General features: G+C 45.9%; 1 protein-coding gene across 2 annotated transcripts in view; it reads right to left on the bottom strand.

The window, feature by feature from the left end:
• The window catches only part of ST6GAL1 (ST6 beta-galactoside alpha-2,6-sialyltransferase 1), a 151,109-nt gene that overhangs the window by 93,039 nt on the left and 37,511 nt on the right, over nt 1–20,559 (bottom strand). The window contains exon 3 of one of the 2 annotated variants that reach the window (XM_063620494.1): nt 14,544–14,639. The exons of the other annotated variant lie outside the window; for it this stretch is intronic. The gene's annotated coding sequence lies outside the window, so the exon portion shown is untranslated. The remainder of the gene's footprint in view (nt 1–14,543; nt 14,640–20,559) is intronic. 2 annotated transcript variants of the gene reach the window in all.

Here is a 20,559-nt window from a genome sequence, read left to right as displayed (position 1 = left end):
CAGGCATGACAGAGGCCTGGACTGAGTAGTGACTCTTTGGTATGAACCAGATATAACTTGCACAATGTTTCACAAGCTGGTTTGGATGTTATTAGCTTACTGTGTCATTTCCCCCATCCCTACCCACACCCAAAACATGATATATTGTGGAGCTAAAAAAAATACCTCAAACAAATCACTTCCTCAAACGGCAACCTAATCTCTGCTTCCTTATGGCAGGGTCTCTTGACTTGCTTACACTTGCTTACACTTCCCCACCTTCTACTGGTTCCTCAAATAACTGAAGTCGGTTCACATCATTCCACTGAAACTGCCTTTCTAATTGCAAAATGTAAAGAGTCCTTTCCAATACTTATTTCAAACAGGCCTCTCTGGGTCTTTTTCAAACTCCTTCCCACTAATGCCTTTCAGGCATCCTCCCCAGCTTAGCCTCCTCTGGGACCAGCTTCCTGCCAGTCCTGAAATGCCCACATATACAGGGAAGATTCCTGCTTCCACATGGCCAGCCCCCAATGACATCTCCCTCAGACTCCAGACCCTCAGACTCCAGACCTCATCTTTTTTTCTTTTTCTTTTCTTTTCTCTTTTTCTTTTTTTTTTTTTTTTTTGAGACAGGGTCTCACTCTGCCACCCAGGCTGGAGTGCATTGGCGCAATCTCGGCTCACTGCAACCTCCACCTCCCAGGCTCAAGCCATCCTCCCTCCTCAGCCTCCTGAGTCGCTGGGACTATAGGCATGCTTCACCATGACCAGCTAATTTTTTTTTTTTTTACTTTTTGTAGAGACAGCGTTTCGCCATGTTTCACAGGCTGATCTCGAACTCCTGAGCTCAAGACGCACCCACCTTGACTTCCCAAAGTGCTGGGATTATAGACGTGAGCCACTGTGCCTAGCGTCAGACCATATCCTTTCAAAAACTTTTAAAGTAGAGACCTGCACAAAAGCTTTACATTCTACACTTACTCACTGTAAAAAAAAAAAAAAAAAGTATTAAACATTTGCTAAGTATAATTCTTAGTGCATAGGATACAACAGTGAATAACCCAGATGAAGATCAACACCATTAGAGTTTTACATACTAGCAAAGGGAGACACTAAGAATCATAAATATAACAAATTAAAAAAGTATTTAGTATCTTAAAAGATGCTAAGTGCTCAGAGAATAAAGTAGAGCAGAGTACAAGAAAGGGGGCATCAGGCCAGCCGCGGTGGCTCACGTCTGTAATCCCAACACTTTGGGAGGCTGAGGTGGGCAGATCACTTGAGGTCAGGAGTTCGAGACCAGCCTGTCCAACATGGTGAAACTCCATCTCTACCAAAAATACAAAAATTAGCCGGGCATGGTGGCGGGCGCCTGTAGTCCTAGCTGCTCAGGAGGCTGAGGCAGGAGAATCACTTGAACCCAGGAGGTGGATGTTGCAGTGAACCGGGAACACACCACTGCACTTCAGCCTGGGTGACTGAGTGAGACCCTATCTCAGAAAGAAAGGAGAGAGAGAGAGAGAGAAGAGAGAGAGAGAGAGAGAGGAAGGAAGGAAGGAAGGAAGGAAGGAAGGAAGGAAGGAAGGAAGGAAGGAAGGAAGGAAGGAAAAGAAAGAAAGAAAAAGAAAGAAAGAAAGAAAGAAAGAAAGAAAGAAAGAAAGAAAGAAAGAAAGAAAGAGAAAGAAAGAAAGAAAGGAAGGAAGGAAGGAAGGAAGGAAGGAAGGAAGGAAGGAAGGAAAGAGGGGGGGATGGAAGGAAGGAAGATAGGAGGGAAGGAAGGAGGGGGAAGGAAGGAAGGGAAAGAAAGGGGAGATCGGAAGTACTGGGTTGAGGTAGGTTTCCATTTTCAAAAGGGCAGTCAGAGGAGACCTCACTGAGAAGGGGACATTTGAACAAAGAGTTGCAGATGGTGAAGGAATGAGTTCCACAATATCTGGGGAAGCGTGTTTGCGGCAAGGCTCAAGGCAGGAGTGCACTGGTGTGCACTGGTTGGAAGGAAAGGAGCAAGGAAGAGGGTACATGGAGACGGGGTCCGGGAGGAACAAACAACGAAGTTGGGGAGGTGGAGGAGACTGGGCAGGGCCTTTGAGGTCTTGGCAAGAACTCTGGCTTTTAGCAAATAAAATAGGAGCTGCTGCAGGTGGCTGAGCAGAAGAACAACCGGATCTGACTTAATATGCCAGAATTGCTCAAGCTGCCATGTGGGAACAGGAATAGGAGACAGGGATAGCAGTAAGGAGACAGTAGTAGTCCCAATGAGCAATGCTCATGGCTTAGACCAGGTGGTTGCAGTGGAGGCAGTGAGAAGTGGGTATATTTTAGATGTGCTTTGAAAATCATGCCTGATATTTTAGATGTGAGTGTGAGAGAGAGGAGTCAATGATGATTCCAAGGGTTGGAGCCCTAGGAACTAGACGCATGGTGCTACTTTAATGGAAAAAGAGGAGACAAAGGAAGAGCAGACCTAGGGGCAGAGGAAATCTGGAGTTCAGTTTTGGATATTCTGAGTTTGAGATGAGACGGTCAAACAGAGCGTAAAGTAGGAAGCCTGATAGGAAAGTCTAGAGGTCAGGGAGAAGGTGTAAGCTGGACATACCTATTGGGAGTTATCAGCATGAGAGCTTTTCAGATGTTCTTGATCAGCTAGTGGAATTTTTCTCCACCCAGCTGCATGACTGTTTACTCTGGAGCAAGAATTCCTGGGCATAAACCTAACTCCTCCACTCCTCAGAGGTCTGATCTTGGACAGGCTACTCAACTGCTCTCAGTGTCTGTATCCTCAAAAGTGCCTACTTCTTTTATTATGAGGAAAAAATGAGGCAATTCATGTTAATTACCTTGCACATAGTAATAAGCACTCCCTATATAATAACCATTATAATCCCCTCCCTCCCTCTCTCCACCTCTTACTATCTTGCTAAGCTTGGTATCTTCAACTTTCCATTTTTCTCACCTCATATTCAACTCCTCCCTCACCCTGAGTGCTCCTGGATCACTGTGCAGCCAGTACCTCACTGCCCCTACAGCAATCCTATAAACAGTGTGGATTCCAAGTGAATAGGTCACAAGCTTCTATTTCTACTCTCAGAATAGTTCTTAAATCTGCCTCCCTCTCTGTTTTCTCATTATTTCTCATCTGAGTTCTCAATAAATTTTACTTAAATCTCAATTATGTTCTAATCAAATTAAAATGTCATTTTAATTTGCCTACATGTCTGTCTTTCCTTAAAACTGTAAGCATGTCAACTGCCAAGTAATAATTATCATTGTATCCCTAGCATCTTTATGTCCAGTGCCCAAACCGTGGTAACTATCCAATAAATATTTGGTGAATGAATGGAAACATTTTATTGGCTGATTATTACCTGCTAGACACTCCGTGAAATTAAAATACAACCATTACTACCACATAAACTACAATTCCTGCCCACAAAGAGTTTTGAGAGACAAACTTAGCATACCTGAGACAGAAAACAAAGCAGCCAAATAAATCTAATTAGATTACTATTAAAAAGAGAGAATTGGGGCTGGGTGTGGTGGCTCATGCCTGTAATCCCAGCACTTCGGGAGGACAAGGCGGGTGGATCACCTGAGGTCAGGAGTTCAAGACTAGCCTGGCCAACATGGTGAAACCCCCTCTCTATTAAAATATAAAAATTAGCTGGGAATGGTGGCGGGTGACTGTAATCCCAGCTACCTGGGAGGTTGAAGCAGGAGAATCACTTGAACCCGGGTAGCGGAGATTGCAGTGAGCCGAGATCATGCCATTGCACTGCAGCCTGGGCAACAAGAGCAAAACTCCGTCTCAAAAAAATAAGAGAGAGAGAATTATACACAGACACTTTTCAATTTATGATGTGATGCCATTATATCTGGATGAACCCATCCTAGTTAAACTTAGGGTATGTTCCCTTTGGTCTCAAGCTCAAGGTTGATTAAATGATACACAGTACATGCTCCCTTCCTCTCACTTCCTGTACTCAGTTGTCATCGCTCCTCAAAAGTAGTCAAATTCCTGGCCCTCAATATCTTTGCCATACTGCCCCATAGTTGCAGATACATATTCCCCCTAACTGTCTGCCATGATGCTTGGCATTACTGGGTCTTCACTGAGAGTCATGAGCAACCAACAATCTATCTTACTAAGAAATGACTTGATTAAGGTCATGCTTATCCACATTGAAAAAGGTTAGGAATGATGTGATATTAGATGTGAATGTAGGGATCTGCCACCCTTTGATGCAATTTGTACATAGCTTTGCTCTGTATCACCAGTTAGGGTAACCAATCTCTAAATTTCTTCCTCACCAAAAAAGGAAAGACTTCCGATTATTCTAATGAGGCAAAATGGTATAAGCATAATAAATGTTCATTTGTGAGCTACACAGACCTAGGTTTGAAGTCCAACTCCACTGCTAACCTAGGGAAATCTAGTTGAATTTTCTAGGCCTGTTTATTCATTTGTGAAACAATACCAGTGTGACCTGTATCATAGTGTGACTGCTATCATAGAGTTGTTAGGAGAATTAAATGAGAAAATATATGTAAAGCACCCAGCACACAATCACTGTGCACAGTGGCAGCTATTATTATGGCTTCTAACTCCCAGATAATCATGGGTCTTAGTAAAGGAGATACTCAAGGGTGATCGTTCAGTGGGTTTCCTTCAGCTTTAAGCAGTGTCTTATAAAGTGCTCTTAGTCTATAAGAAAGCTTCTGCTGAGTTTTGTCATCAAAGCTGAGGTTGGAAATAGGTCAATGGACCAGGATAAGGGTTGAGTCTTTCTCCCAGTTCTGATGGGACAATATTTCCTGACTGCCTTCAGTAATTTGTGTGCCAAAAATGAACCTTGAGAATTCAAAAATAAGACAAGACTTGGAATGCTAATAAGAAATAACAAGACATCATCAGTCCCTGAGGAAAATGAAGTGCTTTAGTGTATTGGTGGCATGACAGCGGATCTAGATGCTCTGAAGCTACAGAGAAGACTTCATGCAGGTTACCCAGGGTACAAGGCAGTAGTGACGGCCCTCAAATATCTGCTCTCTTCTACCTCTGCCATCCCTCTGTTAAAGCAAATAAGGAGGCCATTAGCCTGAGGTTGTCTCCATAACCAGAGCTTCTACATAAGCAAACCAAAATCCAAATCAATGTAAACAGTAAAATGAAACTAGAGGCTTCACCAATCAGAAACCGCCAACTAACCTCTAACTGGGGTCTTCCCACTCTAGTAAAATATATTTTCTTAGTCTTCTTTCCACGTTCAGCCTACAAAAGTGCACTGTCCTTGCTGCGGCAGCAGAGCTTTCTGAACCTCTTCTGGTTCTGAGTGCTGCCCAATTCACGCATGGTTCTTTGCTCAGATGAACTCTGTTACATTTATTTTCTCTAAAGTGTTTCTTTTAACACCTCCTGCCTTCTTCCTTACTTTGCATAGCTGCTCTGCTCCACCTCTTCTAGAATATTAACACACCCAAAGCCCTCCTCAGTGCACAAATGTCCTCTGCAGCTGCATGTATACAGCAGACACTGACTGAGGACTGGGTCCTTGAAGAACAGCTCAGCCATCACACCCAACACGTGAGGGCACTGATTGCTTGACCACTAGTGACAGGGACCTATAAAGGCACTCATCCCATTTGCAGATAGTTTTGAGTTTAGAGTATTAGAGTATAGATTCATTGATCCAGAATCTACTTCCCCTTGACTTCTATCTTTTTTTTGAGATGGAGTCTCTCTCTGTCACCCAGGCTGGTGTGCGGTGGCGTGATCCTCACTGCAACCTCCGCCTCCCAGGTTCAAGCGATTTTCCTGCCTCAGCCTCCCTAATGGCTGGGACTACAGGCACTTGCCAGCTTGCCTGGCTAATTTTTTTTTTTTTTTTTTGTAATTTTAGTAGAGAACGGGTTTCACCATGTTGGCCAGGATGGTCTCGATCTCTGGATCTCGTGATCCACCTGCCTTGGCCTCCAAAAGTCCTGGGATTACAGGCATGAGCCACCGCGCCTGTCCAACTTCTATCTTTAAAATCTAGTGTCAGGACTAATAAGCTTTTTAAAGATGTACATTCTTTCACAATAAGCTGTCCTTTCAATCCATTTATATTATAATACTAACAGCTAACATTTCTTGAGGGCCAACCATGAGCCACACCTTACAGGCAGGGAGGCACAATATAGTGTTTCTTAAACTTGCCAGATCCTAGTATCATCCAGGGTGCCGGCTGCATCCACTGCTCCCCAGGCTCCACCCCAGCTGGGCTGAATCAGAATCTGAGACAGGGCCTGGGAATTACCCTTTTAACAAGAGTCTCAGGTGATTCTTAGGATCAGGCAAATTGTAGACCAATGGCACAATGGTTAAGGTGTGACATATCAGGGTCCATGATCTGATTCCATCATCGTTTGTTTCATGGCTTCAGGCAACTTACTTAAGCTCTCTGAACCTCAGTTATGTATCTGGAATTTCAGAATGATGACAGCATCTGCCTGTAGGGTATACAGAGGAATAAATGAGATAATGATCATCAACCACTTAACATAATACCTGGCACATAGTAAGCTCTCAACAGTATCACCAACATCACTGACCTGAATGGCGCTATAAAAGCTGCATCCCTATTATTTTTGCTCAGTGCTACACAATTAGCAATTAAAGTGCCAGAGACCAGGATTTAAACTCACACCTGACCATCTCCGAAGCATTAAGCGCCTACACAGCAACTTCTCAGAAGCCTTGGCAGCAGGGGAAGGAGAATTTAAACGGGCAGGGGGCCCAGTGGCATAGAACAACCCACATATTCAGGTACTGGCTCCAAATTCATGTTTGAATTCAGCTCATGTTGCATTCTTAGGAGCAGCTATTAGGCAGATGCTACAGCCAGAAGGATGCCCCCAAGCACTGTGTATTGAGGAAGGAAAGTTTGTCTTGGACTTCCTCCTGTCTCTGTTTCGACTCCTCTTCTGCACAATACACACCCCCACCCTCCTTTGGGGACCATCCAAAATCCCCACTTTTTCTCCAGGTCTGCCCAAGGAGTTCTTCTCCTGGGAGGCAGATCAGGCACAGAGTTTGAGTCTGGCCTGGAAAACAGGGAAGACCTAAGCTTCACTTCCCAATTGTAAGGCCTCCCACTGTTACTTCACCCCCCGGGACCTTCTCTCAATAGGTCCTAGGCTCATTTGCAGTAATGCTTCAGGCAGAGTGCATAGCTCACTGGTCAACTAATCAATAGCGCTAGGCCTCAGGGTATCACCTCTCCTTTCTCTGAATTCCTCCAACCTAACCTAACATTTCAGTTAAAGTGGAGCCACCTGTGACTCATACTTTATATAGTTTGTTTTACAATGAGCCCTCATTCATTTGTTCACACAAATATGCCCCAAATACAGATGATACAGAAATAAATAGGGCCCAGCTCCTGCTGCTGAGGTCTTAGAGAAAGACCATAAACTACTGGGTGGAAAATCATGTAAAGCATTAAAAACTAAGGGCCGAGGAGGTGATGCCAACTCTACTAGAGGAAGTCAGAAGTTCAGAAAAGGTAAAGTTCATCCCGGGTTTTGAAGTTTGAATAGGAGTTCACCAAGCAGAGCAAGGCATACCCAACAGAGAATAGCAGTGTAAAGGCTCAGTCATGAAAGCAGCCCATTGTGCTCAGGGATGGGGAGAAGCTCTGAGGTGGGACAGGGTGTAAGGGCTGCAGTGATGAGAAATGGTCTTCAACAGGACATCTGCTCCAGACAGAGGTATTTGTAGTCCCAATTTATCCTGCAAGCAACTGGGACTGGTGGAGGTTTTCTAAGCAAGCAAATAACATTATTAGATTGTTTTCTCTAAACTCCATGGTGTGCTCCCAGCACTAAAAAGGAGCTTTGATGCAGCATGAAGAGGTGAAGAGGGGCCATTTCCGTGAATAAAAGACAGGGTGCCAGAGACCATCTTTTCTGGCTCCTGGTCTGGCCTGCAGCCCCACCATCTACCCAGCTAACCCCTGGCTCAGCAGATAGTGAACTCTGGTCAAGTCCCTCCTGGAACACCGGGCTCCAGAAGCTGTTAACAGAGTAACGTGGAGAGAGAGGAGTGGGAACCAACTGCACAGATAAACTGAGGAGGAGTCAGAGAAATATGATGTGTCTGGTGGCTCACAACATCCTGAAAGGAGCATGAGCTTCCAGCTAGACAGACTATGTTCAAATTCCACCTCTACCATTTACTACCTGGCATAACCTTGGGTAATTCCCTTAACCTCTCTGAGACTGTTTTTTCTTTTATTTTTATTTATTTATTTTTTTTTGAAATGGAGTCTCGCTCTGTCACCCAGGCTGGAGTGCAGTGGCATGATCTCAGCTCACTGCAACCTCCGCCCCCCAGGTTCAAGCGATTCTCTAGCCTCAGCCTCCCAAGTAGCTGGGATTACAGGTGTGCACCACCACACCTGGCTAATTTTTGTATTTTTGGTAAAGATGGGGTTTCACCATGGCCAGGCTGGTCTCGAACTCCTGACCTCAGGTGATCCTCCCACCTTGGCCTCCCAAAGTGCTGGGATTACAGGAGTGAGCCACCATGCCTGGCTGAGACTGTTTTCTTATCTATTAAATGGCAATAACAAGTCCCATTCACTTCAAAGGCTTGTTCTGAAAATTAAAACTATTTCAAGTGACAAGAATAGTGACCACTATAAGGAATAATGGCTCTCTAAATATTATTAAACTGATGATTAATATCTTCATTTTTATCTTATGTGTCTTTTATATGATGTGATAAAATCCCTCAGGCTAAAAGATCTTCAAATATAGCAGGCCCCTGGAGGCACGGGATGGAATTAGCCCTCCTGAGACGCTCCCAGGACGGCCGTGTATCCTGCATGAGACTCTGATCAGTTCCTTCCAAGTTGCTTGCTGCCCTCCTTGGCTGCCTGCAGTTTCTGTAGGATCACATTTCCCACCTGACCCAGTGGGCCCAGGAGAGCTGTGGGCCTTGTAGCTCGGAGCTTTTCAGAGGTCTCACATGACAACCTGGCAGGGTGCAGCTGTTCCCAGCAAGGGCATTAATAATACAGGCCTTTTTCCGCAAACTCTGGCAAACAGTCTAAAATGACAAGTGAAAACACTGAGTCCAAATTCTCACTGGGACCTAGGGCAGACGAAGCCAAAATAGCTCGCCTTTATCAGGGCTAAATCGTGGAACTAAATCAGGATTCTGCTAGTGGTGGTGGCTAAGGGAAAACGCTGGTGATAAAAGCAAAGAAATGGGGGAGAAGCCATGGGGGAGGGAGCCACAGTCACACTCCTTACAGAATAAACTATCTCGCCTAGGGGCAGTTTCAGCAGAAGGCTTCAGAGACCCCCGGGAGCAGAAAGAAAGAAGTCCATATGCCTTGCTGGCTGAGAAGCAAATCGGGCCATGAATTTCATCTCAGCAATAGCCAATAAACACAGCAGCTGCTATACCCAGCCCTGAGACATCTAGCACAGGAGACTTTATAAAGAACAAGCCCATCTCCTCTGGCAAGCAAGCGACAAACGGAGAAGGTCTTGGCAGGATTTTTGTGTCCTTTATTCATATTGTATCAGCACCTAAAACAGTGCCTGGCATTAAAGCACTCAGTAAATATGAATGACTGAAGAAATACATGCGTGGGGAGAGAATATAAACCAGCAGCACCAGTGAGTAACCATCCAAAGGTAAGCCATTCGGTCTCTAGGAGCCTCTATTTCTTCATCAGGAAAATAGGGTCATGACACCTACTTTGAAGGGGTCTCATAAGAATTAAGGCCGGGCACAGTGGCTCACGCCTGTAATCCCAGCACTTTCAGAAGCCAAACTAGGTGGATCACTTGAGGTCAGGAGTTCGAGGCCAGCCTGGCCAACATGGTGAAACCCTGTCTCTACCAAAAATGTAAAAAAAAAATAGCCAGGTGTGGGGGCGCATGCCTGTAATTCCAGCTACTTGGGAGGCTGAAGCAGGAGAATCGCTTGAACCCGGGAGATGGAGGTTGCAGTGAGCCGAGATAGTGCCACTGCACTCCAGCCTAGGCAACAGAGCAAGACGCTATCTCAAATAAAAAAAAAAAGAATTAAATGAAATGATATATGTAAACACCTCTAAAACAATGCTTGGTAGAAGTAGGCACTCAATAAATGGACTTCAATCTTCAGCTAGAAATTTGACCTCAATCTTCAGCTATAAATCAGACCTCAACTATCAACTCTCTATTTCCAATTCTTATGGAGGAGGGGAAGGTTAGGGGGAGGTGAATAAAAGGGGAGCGTTAACCAACTGAAGATAATAAATCAAAGGAAAGCAAAGGAAGACCCACAAGGTTATACCTCACTGGAGGACCTTGGACAAGTCAGGTACTTTGCTGGGTCTCAGAATTCTCTGTGGTAGGATGCGGGGAGGTGAGTTTGATCTGTGGTCTTGAAACTGTGTGCAGGAACTCTAGCAAGCCCATGGAGACCCTGAGGGGCTGTCCTGGGGTGGGGAAGAAGGAGACCAGTGGGTCCCAAGCAGTTTCAGGCAGTTTCCTATGGGAAGCTGGGAGGCTGTCCTTGGAAGAAACAGTCCCACACTTGGTCCGGTTTGTTGTAAACTAATGCTTTCTCCGAGGTCCCCAGGTCCCCCCAGGGCCAGGATTGGGATGAGGTAAGGGAGGTCTCACCCTAGTCCCAATCCTGAGTCCCCCAGACCTCCTTCAGTGCCAGCCTCACTCACTTCTGTGGCGTTTGGCACAGCCAGCCACCCTCTCTGGAAGTCTCTCTCCACTGCCTGCCCTGGCACTGCCTTTCATGGGTACAGTGTTCTGTTCCTCTCCATCCCTTTCGCTGGATCCTCTCCTTCCTCCTGGGCAAGAGAAGTAGAACAAGAGGGAAGAGGTGGATGGGAGAGTACAAAGAGGCCATGGGAGAACATGCTGTGGGGAAGCTTCAGTTGTGAACAGGCAGAGGGAGACTGGTTGAACGGCAAGAGGCAGATGGCCAGGCAGGTACGGACCTCAGGGACAGAGAAGAATCACTCCCTGTCACCCGGCAGAACTTTCTCTTCCATTCACTTCTTCTTTCCTTGCCTCACTGCCCCTGTCCACGTCAAGTCCACATCATCTAATACTAGGACCCTCACAACAGTCTCCCAACCCATCCCCCACTTCTTACCTCCTCACAAAAGATTAATCTCCTGAAGTCCAGCTCTGAATCATTAAGCTCCTCCTCAGACACTGAAATTGCATCTTCCATGTTTACTCCATTAAGTGCAAATGCCTCAGTCTAGTATACGAGGCCATACTCCACTTACTCCCCAGCCTCCAAGCAACGCCCACCATGCACACAGGCACCCGCTTCCCTGGATTCACCCTGGCCACCGGCCCTGACATTGCCTGCACTCCTTTCCTCCCTCAGCGCACCCTCGCCCCAATTTCACCTGTCAAATCTTTGCACTGTAAACAGCACACCCACTCTTCTCTTTTCCAAGATCCTGCATCCAGGCCTGCCAAAGCCCGGAGCTATTTGTAGATGTTGGCGAGTACACGTCTCTCTGTCTGCTCAGTCAATAATTCACTGCAATACCAGGTAATTGCAAACGAAGGCCTTTGCCTTGCCTTCAAATAAGAGCTACAGGGTAGAAAGCAGAAACCTGCCCTGCAGCTGCCACGAACTCCATCTGAGCAGGCAAGTTGGGCTACACTTAACAGCGTATCTTCAGTGGGAAGCTCATCAGCCACGGTGAAGCAGCCCCCACCACTTGTTTATTTCTTTATTCCCTTTTGCACCCAGCCCTGCTGGGCCCCCCCACCCCCACCAGGCTCTCTGTAAATACTAATTGAATTAATTAATTAATTAATGAGATCTTCCTGCTGGGAACACAGAACTAATTCCATAAAAACAAAAATAATTCTCCTGCCTTTTGCATCTAAAGCTGACCCCACCAACGACGGAAATGTTCTATAACTGGATTGTGGTGACAATTGCACAGCTCAGTAAGTTTACTAAAAAAAAATCACTGAATTGTATACTTAACATGGGTTGATTTCATGGAATATAAACTGTACCTCAATAAAGTTGGCTTTAAATATCTGTATGATGATCAAAACCACCATGGTGGCTCACTCTGTTCGGCTGAGTGATAAACTAAGTTATGAGCTAACCCAAAAATAAACAACAGAAAAGATGCTCCAGGTCTGTAAGGTGTGGGATCCAAGCTCAGTCTCGGTTCCTGCAGTATCCGCAGCACCTGTGAATGGTTGGATATGGGTAATCTCACGGAACGGTCTAGGCTGTTGGAGGTGGGGTGAGGGCCCTGGGGTGGCCAGGCACCTGGTCAGCCTATAGTCAGGATATAGCATAAAGTGGACTGATCCTACTGAATCTTCCACATTGGCCTCTCCCGTGGCCCAAAGCTAGAGAGTCAAACCCTAGGTTGAAATCACTTTCCTGAGGCTTCCCAGGCTGTGGTTCATTCACACAGCACCACAGAGCTTCCTCCACAGCAACCCCCACAATTCATGGTTTCACATTTGATTGTGTTACTATTTCAGTAGCATTTGTCTCTCCCTCTTTAGACCACATGCTACAGGAGGTCAAGTGCCACGGCTCATGTGTTCACAGTGCCCAGCACAGAAGCAAGCACACAGTAGGTGTTCATTTAAAAAGTCGATTGAATGCTGAACGAGTGAATGGACACTCTTCACTGACTGAACTTGGGTAAGGCACATGTCCGCCGTTTTCTTTCAGTGCAGCACTGCCCTACAGCTGGGTGTTCATGAAGAGGGCCTCCAGGAGAGGAGGAGAGGCAAAGAGTTAGGAGAGGGAGCCAACACTCCCTAAGACACTTCTTCACTTTGCCATCACAACCATCTACAAACCAGCTATTATTACCGCTTTGTCTACAGGTGAGGCAACTGAGGCGTTGCAACTGGAACTCAGATCTGTCAGGCTAGAAACCTCTTTCCCAGACGCCCCTGATGGGCAAGGGTGAGATGAAGTGGATGGGAGTCCCTACAATGCAGTCAAGGTTACTGCTGCACAGGCAGGGGGTTGAAAATCTGAGGGCCAGTGCAATCATGTGCTGTCTTCCAAGGTCCAGTCCCCTGTGTCATCCTCCTCCAACCTCTCCCTGCAGTGTATGTGAGCCAGCCCTGAGAGCACAGGAGACTCAGAAAACAGAAGAGGGCCGGGCGCGGTGGCTCACGCCTGTAATCCCAGCACTCTGGGAGGCCAAGACGGGCAGATCACGTGAGGTCGGGAGTTCAAGACCAGCCTGACTAACATGGTGAAACCCTGTCTCTACTAAAAATATACAAATTAGCTGGGCGTGATGGCAGGCGCCTGCAATCCCAGCTACTCAGGAGGCTGAGGTGGGAGAATCACTTGAACCCGGGAGGTGGAGGTTGCCGTGAGCTGAGATTGCACCATTGCACTCCAGCCTGGACAACAAGAGCAAAACTCCATCTCAGAAATAAAAATAAAAAATAAATAAATAGAAGAGCATCTTCCTAGCGGTGATCCAGAGCCTGAGCCCACTCACACCTGAGCAGCCCATGGCCAATGCAGGTCTCCAAAGACCTCCCCATTCCCCCTGGAAATACACTCACTTCTCAATACTCCATTTCCCATCTCAACATCCCAAACTGCTCCCGTCCCAGAGAAAGCTCATGGCAAATCCTCCTCTTCTTCCCACATGCTCCTAAGGGGAGACACCAAGGTGTCTGCCCAGCTATAGGGCAGTACTACACTGAAATCAAACAGGGAGTATGTGCCTTACCCCAGCTCGTCAGTGAAGAGTGCCCACTCACTCATTCAGCATTCAATCAACTTTTTAAATAAACACCTACTATGTGCATGCTTCTGTGCTGGGCACTGTGAACACATGAGCCATGTTACGTGGCGTCATATGTGTGTGCCACACGAGGTTCTATCCACCCTAGTGCAGGTAGTGTACACATAGTAACAAGCAATGGCTGGGCATGGTGGCTCACGCCTGTAATCCCAATACTTTGGGAGGCCGGGACGGGCAGATCACAGGAGGTCAGGAGTTCGAGACCAGACTGGTCAACATGGCAAAACCCTGTCTCTACTAAAAACTCAAAAAATTAGATGGGAGTGGTGGCTCATGCCTGTAGTCCCAGCTACTTGGGAGGCTGAGACATGTGAATCGCTTGAACCTGGGAGGTGGAGGTTGTAGTAGTGAGACAACATCCCTCCCAGGCGCACTCCAGCCTGGGTGTCAGAGTGAGACCCTATCTCAAAAAAGAAAAAAAAAGAAGGAAGGAAGGAAGGAAGGAAGGAAGGAAGGAAGGAAGGAAGGGAAGAAAGAGAGAAAGAAAGAAAGAAAAGAAAAGAAGAAAAGAAAAGAAAGGAAGAAAGAAAAGAAAGAAAGGAAGGAAGTAGCAGGTAGCATAGCGTAATGACTAAGAGGATAAACCTGGGTGTCATACTCCCCAGGTTCAAATTCCAATTTACTACCTATGAGACCTCTCTACACCTCTTTCCTCATTTATAAAATGGAGTTATAAATTGTACCCAATTCTTAGGGTTGTCATGGGGATTAAGTGAATTAATGTACATAAAACACTTAGAGCCTGGTCCACAAGAAGTGCAGTATCATCATTCACTGTCATCATTCGTTTCTTTCCCCAGTGCATTGAAGTTGTCTCTCCATCTGTAAGAGGAAAGAGTAGAAGATGCTAAGCTAGGGAAGGCTTGAGGCCATGGCAGCTGCCCTTGGCACTGTATGATCTCTAAACACCGAGAAAACAGTCCTCCTGGGCCAACTCTAGAGGTTTCTTCATCTCGGCTGCCAGTAAGTAGAGATGTTGGCACGCTGGCACCAGGGAGGAACAGGGTGGAAACACAGTAAAAAATCAGCACTTACAGGATGTTTGCTCATCTGTGAACAAAAACAATCCTCCCTGGAAAAATACACAGCTCTATAAAATATCACTTTTCATGGGCCACCCAGGACAATGACGAAAGACTTCCTATAACTGGTGAACTGGGCTGAAGAACAAGGAAGTCAAATTCCTGGGACAGCTCTGAAAATGATGGCAGGGGGTTTGTCAGCATCAAATCCTCTTGCTTCCAACACTTAAGGAGTACAGGCTGTGGTCTAGATTCAGACAGCCAGACTGGGGGAGCAGAAAGAGAGGCACACAACCAGCTGTTAGGGAAACACAAATTAAGACCACAATAAGATATCACTACACATCTATTAAAACAGCTAAAGTTGGCCGGGCACAATGGCTCACGCCTATAATCCCAGCACTTCGGGAGGCCGAGATGCGCGGATCACCTGAGGTCAGGAGTTCGAGACCAGACTGGCCAACATGGCGAAACCCCCTCTCTACTAAAAATACAAAAAAATTAGCCAGGCGTGGTGGCGCACACCTGTAATCCCAGCTACTCGGGAGGCTGAGGCAGAAGAATCGCTTGAACCCGGGAGGCGAAGGTTGCAGTGAGCCAAGATAGCACCACTGCACTCCAGGCTGGGTGAAAAGAGTGAAACTCCATGTCCAAAAAACAGGGAACAGCTAAAGTTGAGAAAAAGTGACAACACCAAATGCTGGCAAGCATGTAGAGGAAGTGGATTATGTTGCTGGTGGGAATGTAAAGTGATACAGCCACTCTAGGAAATGGTTTGGCCGTTTCTTCAAAAACGAAATAATATGCTCACCATGCAACTTAGCAATAGAAATCCTCGGCATTTATATCAGAGAAGCAAAAATTTATGTCCACACAAAAATCAGAACACAATTGTTCATAGCAGCTTAACTTGTAATAGCCAAAAACTGAAATTAATCAAAATGCCCTTCCATAGGCAAACAGTTAAACTGTGATACATGCATACCATGGAATACTATTCGGTAATTACAAAAAAAGAGCAAACTATTGATAAATTCAACTATTTTAGTAGACCTGAAGGGCATTATGATGAGTGCAAAAAAGCCAACCTCAAAGGGTTGTATATTGTATGATCCTATTTAGAGAATATTCTCAAAAGGCAAAATTATAAAAGTGAAAAACAGAGGTGGGGGCAGGGTGACAATCAAGGGTCAGCACAAGGAAGACCTTTTTGATGATAAAATAGTTCTGTACCCACCGGGCGCGGTGGCTCACATCTGTAATCCCAGCACTTTGGGAGGCTGAGGCGGGCAGATCACGAGATCAGGAGATAGAGACCATCCTGGCTAACACAGTGAAACCTTGTCTCTACTAAAAATAAAAAATAAAAAAAATTTGCCGGGCGTGGTGGCAGACGCCTGTAAATCCAGCTACTCGGGAGGCTGAGGCAGGAGAACTGCTTGAACCTGGGAGGCGGTGGTTGCAGTGAGTCGAGGTCGCGCCACTGCACTCCAGCCTGGGTGACAGAGTGAGACTCCGTCTCAAAAAAAAAAGGAAAAGAAAAAGAAAAAGAAATAGTTCTCCATCTTGATTCTAGTGATGCCTATACTAACCTACACACAAGAGAAAATGACACAAACTATACACACATGTTGTACCAATCTCAGATGCCTGGTTTTTATATCATACTATAATTATGTAAGAAGAAACAAGAAACTAAATGAAGGATGCACCAGGAGTCTCTGGACTATCTTTTCAACTTCCTGTGCATCTACAATTGTTTCCAAATAAAAAGTTAAATAAAAAGAAAAGGCACACAGCCAGTAAGAAAACTGGGATTCCACTTCAGACTCTTTGCTCCAAAATCCTGGTGTTCCAACCAGGTCAAATTATTCATAGTACTGTGTGTACCATGACATTTCATATTTCCATGCCTTTGCACATACAAACTTCTACTGAGGCTACCCTTCCCTCACCTAGATAACTTTTCATGTCCTTTAAGATCCACTTCATATAGCTTCTCCTTAAGGAAGCTTCCTTGACTCCCCATCCTGAGATCACCGCTCTTCCTCTGCACTTCCTGTGCACAGCACTTATTCAACTGAATTGCAATAATTAGTTTACTTGCTTCCATCTCCTGTCATGTACAAGCCACAGAATTGGAGAACAATTTTGCAAAGCATATCCAATAAAGGACTTATCTGTAGAATATATAAGGAAACCTTACAACTCGATCATAAGAAGACAACCCAATTTTCTTTAAATGGGCAAAAAAATCTAAACATTTCACCAGAGGAGCCATGCAGGTGGCAAACAAGCACATAAAAATGAAGCTCAATATCCTTAGTGTTTATGGGAATGCACAAAAAAACACAATGAGATATCACCATACACCTATTAAAATGAAAAAGATGGGCTGCAAGCTGTGGCTCATGCCTGTAATCCCAGCACTTTGTGGGGCTGAGGCAGGTAGATCACTTGAGGTCAGGAGTTCAACACCAGCCTGGCTAACATGGTGAAACCCTGTCTCTACTAAAAATACAAAAATAAGCCAGGTATGGTGGCGCACGCCTGTAATCCCAGCTACTCGGGAGGCTGAGGCAGGAGAATCGCTTGAACTCCGGAGGCGGAGGTTGCAGTGAGCTGAGATTGAGCCACTACATTCCAGCCTGGGCCACAAAGTGAGACTGTCTCAAAAAAAAAAAGAAAGAAAGAAAGAAAAAAAGAAAAAGAAAAAGATAGACCATACCAAGTGTTGGCAAGGAAGTGAAGTGCCTGGAATTCTAGTACAGAGCTGGTGGTGATATAAAATGGTACCCATGCTCTAGGTGACAGTTTGGCAGCTTCTTTAAAAGTTAAACAAATGCCCACCACATGACCCAGCCATTCTACTCTTAGGAGATTACTCATGAGAAATAAATACTTATGTCCCCACAACATTTTTTTCCACAAATGATTCTAATGGCTTTATTTTAATAGTCCAAAATTTGAAACAACCTAAATGTGTGTCAACAAGTAAATGAATAAATAAATTGTGGTATATCCACAACTAGGACTACTGATACACACAACATTGGTGAACAGCAAAATAATTATGCTGAATGAAAAAAAATGCATGCTGTATAATTCCATTTACATAAAGTTCCAGAAAATGCAGACGAATCTATAGTGTGAGAAAGCAGCTTAGTCTAGTGGTTGCCTGGGGATGGAGGGCAGGAGATGGAAGGGGGCAGGAGGGAGGGATAAAGCTCAGGAGGACACTTTTAGGGGTAATCGTTATGTTCATTAGCTTAATTGTGGGAATAGTTTCATGACTGTATGCATATGTCAAAACTCACCAAGTTGTACAGTTTAAGTATGTGCAGGGTTTTGTCTGTCAGTTACACCTCAATAAGGGTATATAAAAAAAGATTAATGGGTACCATCTAATAGGCATCTACTTTGTGGGGAAAAAAACTTTATATAAATAATTATTCATCTTCACTCAAGGTAGGTATTATTCGGCCCATTTTACAGATGATGAAACTGGATCAGAAAGCCGGGAGGTCATGCAGCTATGGTCAAGTCAGGCTCAGACTCAAGTCAAATGGCTTCAAAGCTGGGCCACTTTTCTCCGTACTGTGATGCCTTTCTACAAGTGACAAACTCCCAACCTGAAGCCACAGGCCGTAACTCCCCGGCCTAAGCAAGACCTCTAAGAAGGCTCCAAATGAGAATGAGGGGCTGGGGCTGCAGGAGATCTCTGGCATCACTAAAATGACACCCTCTCTCTCTTGGATTGCCACTGCCACAAATACCTCCAACAGCCAAAGCCAGCCCATCCTGGGCCAGATGGGCTAAGGCAGGAAGTGGGCTGTGCCTGCTCCCCAGGACACCCTGGCCTCTACTGCCACGGTGGTTTTGTGTCAAGGACCCGACCAGACAGTCAGCAGAACAGACTCCAGTTCCTCTCATGCTGCAAATAACATCCTTCCCCTTTCTGGGCCTCCATTTCCTTAAGTGAAAGACATGATGGCTAATGATCAAGCCTTCCAAGAAGCTCTTTCGGCTCTAATTCATGTTGAGTGCCCTGCTGAGCCAAAGCTGAAGGCAGGGCACCACCTCCACTTAGCAGTGTCTCCCCAAATCACTCCCTCTGCCACTCTGCCTCCTCCCCTCAGCCCTGTCCCTCAGCAAGTATCTTCCAAAGACCCTGACTCCCTCCCCCATCTGCTGGTTTGTTCCCCAGTTAGCAAGTTAGGTGCTTAAAACTCTGTGTTCGGGCTAGGTGCAGTGGCTCACACTTGTAATCCTGGCACTTTGGGAGGCTGAGCCATGTGGATCACCTGAGGTCAGGAGTTCAAGACCAGCCTGGCCAACATGGCAAAACCCCATCTCTACTAAAAATACAAAAATTAGCTGGGTGTGGTTGTAGGCGCCTATAATCTCAGCTACTTGGGAGGCTGAAGTAGGAGACTCGCTTGAACCCGGGAGGCGGAGGTTGCAGTAAGCTGAGATTGTGCCACTGCACTCCAGCCTGGGCAACAGAGCGAGACACCATCTATAAAACAAACACACAAACAAAAAAAAACACCTCTTCAGGAGTCTGGAAACCCTGGACACACAGCTACTTGAGACATAATTTCTCCTTTAGATTTCTTGAAGGAAAGGCTGGACATGAGCGGTGACAGAACGGATGGAAAAGAGAAGGTCCTAAACAGCCTTGAAGTATGGCAGCTCCTCCTCTTGTCCCTGTCAGATCTGTACGTCCAAGTGTGGGCCAGAGTTTCTTGCCCAAACAAGCTGAGATATTTGGCAGGGCACATAGTAGGCTTTCAGTAAGTATCTGTGGAACTAAATTAAATCCCTCTAGCCAGAGGAATAATCTCTTCCTGAGTTGCAGAGGAAAAGCAAGCATATCTGTCTTTGTGCGCTCCCCGGGAAACAGTTCTGAGAGTCCAGAGACTGACACGCCCGTTGCTTCTAACTGGCGGGGAGATCTGGGGGCCCAGCACCACTGGGCCTCACCTCCTGGGGCATCAGCTGAATGAGAGGACTACACTATAGCACTCTATAAATGCTCCCAGCTCTGGTGCTATCTTACTCTACAAGGAAGAGCCCTTGGGGTTTGAAAGGAACAGTGCGGCATTTTGCAAAGCTCCAAGCACTTTGAGCTGCAGCTGTTCACAGAGCTTCCGAGATGGAATGATATTCCCCGACGGGAGAGACTCTGTGTGTCGGAACTGGATTTTGGAACTACCACGTGGGCAAGTGCTTGCCATTAAGAGCACTCACTGGCTTTGAGAAGCTGTGGAGGTCACAGGCAGCCTTAGTGAATCTCTTTTGCTTATGAGCTGTGAAATCTTGCAGAAGTCTCTTTACCTCTGTGAGACCCAATTTCTACATCTGTGACATGGGATAGATACCTTGTTAGCTCATTGCAGAATTAAATAAGACAATGTAGACAGATCACAAAACACTGTGCCGGGAACCATCATGAGCTCAATCAACAGCCTCTTCCCTTCCTTCCCCTTGTCATAAACAGACCTAAAGGTTCTCAGGATAAGATCTTAGTTAGGTCAGGCATGATGGCTCACACCTGTAATCCCAGCACGTTGGGAGGCCTAGGTGGGCAGATCACCTGAGGTCAGGAGATAAGAGACCAGCCTGACCAACATGGTAAAACCCGGTCTCTACTAAAAATACAAAATAATTAGCCAGCGTGGTGGCACATGCCTATAATCCCAGCTACTCGGCAGGCT

This window comes from Symphalangus syndactylus, chromosome 17, assembly GCF_028878055.3.
Source record: "Symphalangus syndactylus isolate Jambi chromosome 17, NHGRI_mSymSyn1-v2.1_pri, whole genome shotgun sequence".
Taxonomy (NCBI): domain Eukaryota; kingdom Metazoa; phylum Chordata; class Mammalia; order Primates; family Hylobatidae; genus Symphalangus; species Symphalangus syndactylus.
This window is presented reverse-complemented; position numbering and strand designations above follow the sequence as displayed.